Genomic DNA, 7,913 nt, shown 5'->3' with positions numbered 1-7,913 from the left:
CAGGAATTTTCTATTTTTCTGACCAAAATCATGGTTCCTTTTCAAAAAATCCAAAATGACAACCTTTTGAAAAAGATATTTTTATAACAAGAAAAGGCTTATTTTATATGAAGAATATAACCAAACATCATTTAAAGCATATTTTGAGGAAAAATGAAGAGAGGAATTTTCCAATTTTGGGACCAAAATTATGGGTTAACCCCTTTGTAATAAATCCAAAATGGCGATTTCTTCCAAAAGTATATCCTCATAGCTTGGGAAGGCGTATTTTATATCAGGAACATCAAAACATGTTTGGCCTTTCTTGAGCAAAAGTGAAAAGGGAAAAATTTTCCAAATTTTTTATCAAAGTCATGTGTCAACCCCCTTGGAACTTTTTAAAATTTGTAGGTCCTTCCTATGGTTATATCCCGATGTCCAAACAAGGGTTGTGTTACTCTCTGCCAAAAAATCTTGTAACCAAAGCACATTAACTTTTAGTTTATTAATCCAGCTATAAATATGAGAGAAACTTACAATAAGATTATCGTAATAAGAAAATGGCATTATTATTTAGCGGTCCACATTTTATAATGAGAAAATAGCCGACAGATATCTTGAGCCAAAGAAAACTAAAAAATGTTAATAAGTCTCTTAGACCACCTCCCCATTTCTCACACTTGTTTATTCTTGTTGCGGAGGTCTTGGCCAAGACCGTCCGAAACAATAAGAGCATGAGAGGTTTTTCTCTAGGTAATGACGAAGTTAAGATAAGCCAATACGCTGATAATACCACTCTTATTATATAAACACCAATGAAATACCAGGTGAACTTTCGCGCGAAAACTTTATATCTAGATCTTCACATGTCAAAATTCACATCTAAAAATATCACCGTTGCTATGGCTACATAATAAATCGCGCCTTCCACACCAAAAAATTATTAAAGTGAAATGGTTTGGTATTTCATTGGTGTTTATGTAATAAATAGAACATTACATGGCCGCTTGGAGATACGAAATTTCTCTTCTTGTTAGGAGGGAAAAGACAGGTCCATTAATTTACCAAAAACTGATCAGACCCCACATAAAAGCTAACTAAAATAGCTTCAAGACTGTAATTTCTCAGACGAAGAAGGAACAATCAATTGGGAACTTGCCTATCTTATGGCGCAACGATGCACAAAAAGAACCAAACTGATAGAGTTCCACTATTACATAGGCGCATACTAACCAATGATTTCTTACTTAAATCAGGACGAAAAGTAAATGACAACTGTATCTTTTGCAACAATTCCTCAGAGACGCTAATTCATCTTTTTTGGTCTTGCCATGTTACATCGTCATTTTGGAAAAGTCTAACTGACTTCTAGCTTCAAAACGCTGTTCCGTTAATCCGTAAATACAACTTATTGAACATTACTGCACTGGGCTTGAGACAGGAGCCTCATTCTACAGAATACTCGTGTCAATTAAACTATTGTCTCCTGTTAGTGCGGTTTCATATTTGGCAAGCCAAAATGGATGAAATATCGCCTAGTTTTGCAAATTTTTTATGCCTGGTTAAGGAGGCTGTGTCACGGCAGTCCAGTTCATTTTGTTTAATTTTGCCAATTACTCGCCCTCAATCGCTATGAAACTTAAAGTAAGCAAAGAAATTACATTTAAATGACAAAATCAGAGATCCGTGACAAACAAATATGTCTCCTGAGCATTATTTTTGAAGTTGCAAGCAGCAGGGACCAACTTTGAAAAACTGTTAGGCTGAACAGTTTTCAAAAATCCTAATTTCAATCCGTTTCAATCTTCTTCAGTTTTGCCCATCCGTGGCATCTGTTGTTTCTGTTATGTTATTTTAACCTTCCTTTAAAGTTTTAAGCGGCTATTTTTATGAATCTCTTAATTTAACGGGCATTTTGTAATTTCCTAATTTGGCTGAATTTCGCGACACAGCTCCTTTAATTCAAGATTTATTATATTAAAAAATTATATCTATCTATTATATTAAAAAAATGGAACTTTCTTACAGATAGCTCTTAATAAAGCTCTTGATATCGATTGTTTCCTTTCCCCTGACGGTCAAATACCAAGAAATTGAAAGAATTGTAAATCTTGTATTGAACTAGATATAAGTGACTGATTGTATACAATCAACGTTCGTTCATTGCTGCTGTCGTTTTTAGGTAGTCGAACTGTAATTTCTTTTAACTTTTGTTGTTTGGTGGGTTTTCCCTATTTCCTATTGTTGAAACGGTGAACAGTGAAAATAAAAATAGTAAAACTGCCTGCTGCACTGAATAGAAGCCCAGCGTAACGCAAACACTAGTCCCCGTTTATTTACACCTATTTCAATTAAGGTTGCTTCAGAGAAGAATGATGCATGATCCGTGTTTCATAGCCCGCGGTGCATTATCGTAACAAGTCTAGTAAATTATGTGCCCGCAACGAGCCTAGAAACCTAGGAAGCAAACGCTGCTGACGCTTCTATGCTATGTCAGCAGAATGTTAAGGCAATTTATTTCAAAACACTGAATCCTAGGCCTTTTAATTTAAGACAGTGATTTGAGGTTAGGTTTTTCTCTGTCGTAATAGGCAATGTTGCAAATTTTCAACGAGTTGGCTTGGCTCTTGCACGTGAGAATTTTGGATGGAGATTAAAAAAGATCAAATTCAAGACGTTTGTTGAACATCAATAAATAACTTATCATTACGTGTTTATCTACTTTTGAGGCATTTTTAAAAAAATCTGAATTATAAAAAAAGAATAGCGTTGATTTGCTCTTTTAAAATAACCAGCATTCTGGCCCATGCAAAAACGCATGTGAATCAGGCGGTAAAACCCTCTTTATTGAATGTTGTTAAAACAAGAGGCTCCTAATTTTTTACTATGAGATTTTTAAAATGACATTTTTCAGCTCGCTCATGCTCAAGAATTTTAGCAGCTATTTTACTTGAAAGCTCTTCTTGAACGCCTTTTCTTAAATGGTCTCCATTATTTCAATGAATGTGAACAAGACTAAACTTCCCGCTGCAAAAGGGTTTACCATAGTGCACTGCAGGCTATGAAACATGGTTCACGGGAGCAAGCTTACTGCAAAGGTAGTGAAGCAGGAAAAATGTAACAAGCTCTAAGTAAAGTTCTTTGATCGATAATGTAATAAAAATGATATAGTGTCTGCTGCCCGTCAGGAAAAACCCCCTTAGCTAAGGAGGAAACCTGAACCCTCCCGAAAGCAGAGCCAGACACTTAACAGGAACCTCGAGGGAGAGAGGTTGAACTAGAATACAAAATTATGAGTACACCAACGACGAACTACAATCAATTCAAATGACACAAAAAGAAAAAAGCATTGACAAACGAAACTCATGCAGCGATGTCAGCTTAGAATGATCACCTCAGTAAAATCCCGCCTTTTTATACTCGAGTCTCCATGACAGCTATCAATAAGTTGGAACCGTGAAAAAGATAATTTTCTGCTATTCTTAGAACCGCAGCAAATAACAATTTGTGTTGTAATTTAGATGCTGCATCAGTACGTTGGTCTATTTGCTTTATTCAATGAATCCTTCAAACTTTTATGCATCTTGAAATCTGTTCATGTTTCTCTCGTACTTGGTACATCGCTTAACTTTAAAATTATAGTGTCCCGTCTGAGGGTTTCTGGCGATATGAACTCCGTTCACCTCCTAAAACATCCTTCTCTGAAAGCTGCTCTGGCCAGAACAAGGTAGATTCCACCAAAAGAATTCGGTAAAATGGAAACTTGGTAGGATTTTCTGTCTTTGTATCCAATTATCAGGTGAGGTAGCTCCAATTAAAGTGATGTGGCAGAATAATGTCCGACATGTTCGGCAGATCAAGAGCTGAAATGACAAGTGTGATAAAATCAGCATCACAATGTATCACCAAATACTTATTTAACAAGTCACTCTTGTTATGCTTTGTGCTTTTTTCAACTTGAAAATCACGTAATATTAATTATCAAGGAAGGGTATAAGACAGTTATTATTCAAAAAAATTGAATTAAGTCACATACCTGATCGACAAATCTAGGGTACAGGATGGCTCGGCCTCCATGCCAGCTCTGCTTTCTTCTCCATCACAGGCGAGAAATCTTGCCACCACATTCCTTCTAACTGAAAGATATGAAATATGATAACAAGCACAAACAGTCAATGTTTAAATTCAAATCAATGTTTCATGGCATAAAGTGTACTGAAATTGAAAAAACACGTATTACAACAAACTGCTGTAAACTGTGTTCCTTCAAGGATTTGTGCAGGAGTGATAATGATAGCCGTAATCAAATGAAGACAGGCAAAATTAATAATGGTCATGCACTGACCACAATCACAACAGGAGTAGAGAAACAGTCAGTTTGAGTACCAACTAATTTGGGTATCGTGGCTTTACCAGGTCCAGTTGTGGATCCATGATCACAACAAGTACAGAGGAACAGTCAGTATGAGAACTGACCGAGAGGGTGTGTTATTAAATAAGGTGTTTAGAGGTCCAGAGAGCTCAAAATTGGCTTTTTTAGATGATAAATAGAAGATAAATAGTGAAGAGCAATTAGTATGATTTTCTGGTTTCCATACTTACTGGTTTGTTGGTTGACTGGTTCTATGATGTCTGATCTCTTGTGTTATGTAGATTAAGTGACACCGGTTTCTGCCGAAACAGTTCATCGGCCACATAACACTACTACACCTTCCACAAGTTCAGCTTTCATTTGAATCCGGTCATACACAAGCATCCAGCCACCATAAGGAATCCAATTTCATACAAGTAGTATCTTACACAAGTTTCCAGTCACATATCTGGAATGTATGTGGCAGGAATCAGGGATGCAGTTGTGGATCCATGATCACAACAAGTGAAGAGGAACAGTCAGTATGAGAACTGACTGAGTGGGTGGGTTATTAAATCAGGTGTTTAGGAGGTCAAGAGGGCTCAAAATTGGCTTTTTTAGATGATAAATACATGACAAATAGTGAAGAACAATTAGTATGATTTTCTGGTTTCCATACTTACTGGTTTATTGGTTGACTGGTTCTATGATGTCTGATCTCTTGTGTTATGTAGATTAAGTGACACCGGTTTCTGCCGAAACAGTTCATCGGCCACATAACACCACTACACCTTCCACAAGTTCAGCTTTCATTGGAATCCAGTCATACACAAGCATCCAGCCACCATAAGGAATCCAATTTCATACAAGTAGTATCTTACACAAGTTTCCAGTCACATATCTGGAATGTATGTGGCAGGAATCAGGGATGCAGTTGTGGATCCATGATCACAACAAGTACAGAGGAACAGTCAGTATGAGAATTGACTGAGTGGGTGGGTTATTAAATCAGGTGTTTAGGAGGTCCAGGGAGCTCAAAATTGGCTTTTTTAGATGATAAATACATGATAAATAGTGAAGAGCAATTAGTATGATTTTCTGGTTTCCATACTTACTGGTTTGTTGGTTGACTGGTTCTATGATGTCTGATCTCTTGTGTTATGTAGATTAAGTGACACCGGTTTCTGCCGAAACAGTTCATCGGCCACATAACACTACTACACCTTCCACAAGTTCAGCTTTCATTTGAATCCGGTCATACACAAGCATCCAGCCACCATAAGGAATCCAATTTCATACAAGTAGTATCTTACACAAGTTTCCAGTCACATATCTGGAATGTATGTGGCAGGAATCAGGGATGCAGTTGTGGATCCATGATCACAACAAGTGAAGAGGAACAGTCAGTATGAGAACTGACTGAGTGGGTGGGTTATTAAATCAGGTGTTTAGGAGGTCAAGAAAGCTCAAAATTGGCTTTTTTAGATGATAAATACATGACAAATAGTGAAGAACAATTAGTATGATTTTCTGGTTTCCATACTTACTGGTTTATTGGTTGACTGGTTCTATGATGTCTGATCTCTTGTGTTATGTAGATTAAGTGACACCGGTTTCTGCCGAAACAGTTCATCGGCCACATAACACCACTACACCTTCCACAAGTTCAGCTTTCATTGGAATCCAGTCATACACAAGCATCCAGCCACCATAAGGAATCCAATTTCATACAAGTAGTATCTTACACAAGTTTCCAGTCACATATCTGGAATGTATGTGGCAGGAATCAGGGATGCAGTTGTGGATCCATGATCACAACAAGTACAGAGGAACAGTCAGTATGAGAATTGACTGAGTGGGTGGGTTATTAAATCAGGTGTTTAGGAGGTCCAGGGAGCTCAAAATTGGCTTTTTTAGATGATAAATACATGATAAATAGTGAAGAACAATTAGTATGATTTTCTGGTTTCCATACTTACTGGTTTATTGGTTGACTGGTTCTATGATGTCTGATCTCTTGTGTTATGTAGATTAAGTGACACCGGTTTCTGCCGAAACAGTTCATCGGCCACATAACACTACTACACCTTCCACAAGTTCAGCTTTCATTGGAATCCGGTCATACACAACCATCCAGCCACCATAAGGAATCCAATTTCATACAAGTAGTATCTTACACAGGTTTCCAGTCACATATCTGGAATGTATGTGGCAGGAATCAGGGATGCAGTTGTGGATCCATGATCACAACAAGTACAGAGGAACAGTCAGTATGAGAACTGACTGAGTGGGTGGGTTATTAAATCAGGTGTTTAGGAGGTCAAGAGGGCTCAAAATTGGCTTTTTTAGATGATAAATACATGATAAATAGTGAAGAACAATTAGTATGATTTTCTGGCTTCCATACTTAACTGGTTTATTGGTTGACTGGTTCTATGATGTCTGATCTCTTGTGTTATGTAGATTAAGTGACACCGGTTTCTGCCGAAACAGTTCATCGGCCACATAACACCACTACACCTTCCACAAGTTCAGCTTTCATTGGAATCCAGTCATACACAAGCATCCAGCCACCATAAGGAATCCAATTTCATACAAGTAGTATCTTACACAAGTTTCCAGTTACATATCTGGAATGTATGTGGCAGGAATCAGGGATGCAGTTGTGGATCCATGATCACAACAAGTGAAGAGGAACAGTCAGTATGAGAACTGACTGAGTGGGTGGGTTATTAAATCAGGTGTTTAGGAGGTCAAGAGGGCTCAAAATTGGCTTTTTTAGATGATAAATACATGATAAATAGTGAAGAACAATTAGTATGATTTTCTGGTTTCCATACTTACTGGTTTATTGGTTGACTGGTTCTATGATGTCTGATCTCTTGTGTTATGTAGATTAAGTGACACCGGTTTCTGCCGAAACAGTTCATCGGCCACATAACACCACTACACCTTCCACAAGTTCAGCTTTCATTGGAATCCAGTCATACACAAGCATCCAGCCACCATAAGGAATCCAATTTCATACAAGTAGTATCTTACACAAGTTTCCAGTTACATATCTGGAATGTATGTGGCAGGAATCAGGGATGCAGTTGTGGATCCATGATCACAACAAGTGAAGAGGAACAGTCAGTATGAGAACTGACTGAGTGGGTGGGTTATTAAATCAGGTGTTTAGGAGGTCAAGAGGGCTCAAAATTGGCTTTTTTAGATGATAAATACATGATAAATAGTGAAGAACAATTAGTATGATTTTCTGGTTTCCATACTTACTGGTTTATTGGTTGACTGGTTCTATGATGTCTGATCTCTTGTGTTATGTAGATTAAGTGACACCGGTTTCTGCCGAAACAGTTCATCGGCCACATAACACCACTACACCTTCCACAAGTTCAGCTTTCATTTGAATCCGGTCATACACAAGCATCCAGCCACTATAAGGAATCCAATTTCATACAAGTAGTATCTTACACAAGTTTCCAGTCACATATCTGGAATGTATGTGGCAGGAATCAGGGATGCAGTTGTGGATCCATGATCACAACAAGTGAAGAGGAACAGTCAGTATGAGAACTGACTG

This window comes from Porites lutea, chromosome 14, assembly GCF_958299795.1.
Source record: "Porites lutea chromosome 14, jaPorLute2.1, whole genome shotgun sequence".
NCBI classification, from domain to species: domain Eukaryota; kingdom Metazoa; phylum Cnidaria; class Anthozoa; order Scleractinia; family Poritidae; genus Porites; species Porites lutea.
The sequence above is the reverse complement of the archived record's forward strand: the minus strand, read 5'-3'. Positions refer to the sequence as shown.